The sequence below is a fragment of the Orycteropus afer genome, unplaced genomic scaffold, assembly GCF_000298275.1.
Source record: "Orycteropus afer afer isolate SDZICR_OR568_19922 unplaced genomic scaffold, OryAfe1.0 scaffold00258, whole genome shotgun sequence".
NCBI lineage: Eukaryota > Metazoa > Chordata > Mammalia > Tubulidentata > Orycteropodidae > Orycteropus > Orycteropus afer.
Genome location: NW_006921845.1, coordinates 873,786 through 875,061, shown reverse-complemented (window position 1 = coordinate 875,061; position 1,276 = coordinate 873,786).

The following is a 1,276-nucleotide window of genomic DNA, read 5'->3' as shown; positions in this document are numbered from 1 at the left end:
GCCTCGGAAGCTCAAGGAGGGGTCGCTATGAGTCGGGTCCGACTTGACGGCACATAACAACAACAACCTATGGTCAGCTAATCTTTGACAAAGGGCCAAAATCCATTCAATGGGGATGAGATTATCTGTTTAATAAATGGTGCTGGCAAAACTGGATATCCTTTTGCAGAAAAATGCAACAAGATGTGTAATTCACACCATACACAAAAACTACCTCCAGATGGATCAAAGACTTAAATGTGAAGCCTCAAACTATATATAAAGTTCCTCAAGGAAAAACTAGGTCATTATGAGTCACAATCAACTCGATGGCAGAGTTTTGTTTTTTAGTTAATATATGGCATAAATAGACTATCAAGCATAACCCAAAATGCACAAGCAGCAAAAGATAAACTAGATGAATGGGATCTTCTAAAAGTTAAATTACTATGTGCTTCCAAATATTTCTCCAAAAGAGTCAAAAGAGAACCTACGGATTGGGAAAAAATATTTGGCAATGACATATCTGACGAGGGACTTATCTCTAGAATTTATAGAAAACTCCAACACCTCAACCATAGAAAGACAAATAATCCAATTCAAAAATGGGCAGAAGATATGAATAGACACTTCACCAAAGAGGATATTCAGGCAGCCAGCAGACATATGAAGAAATGTTCATGATCATTAGCCATTAGAGAGATGCAAATCAAAACAACAATGAGATACCATCTTGCCCCAGCACTAGTAGCAAAGTTCAACAAGACAGAAAATATCAATTGCGGGTGAGGATGTAGAGAGATTGGGATTCTCAAACACTGCTGCATGGACTGTCAAATGGTATAACCACTGTGGAAGCAGTATGGCGATTCCTTAAAAAGTTAGAATTAGAAATATCATTTGACCCAACCATTCCATTACTAGGTATATATCCTAAAGAAGCAAAAGCCAGGACAAGAATAGGTATATGCACACTGATGTTCATCACAGCACTATTTACAATAACCAAAAGATGGAAACAACCTAGGTGTCCTTCAACTGAAGTATAATAACCAAACTATGGTACATACACACAATTGGATACTATGCAATCCTAAAGAATAACGTAACATCTGCAAAACACCACATGATGTGGATGAACTTGGAGTATTATACTGAGTGAAATAAGTCAATCAGAAAGACAAATATTGCATTAGTCCATCATTGTTAAAAGTCAAGGAAAGGTTTACATATGGAAAGAAATTTTCTTTGTTGGTTACCAGGGGTGTGATTTGATTGTGTGGATCATGACAAATTA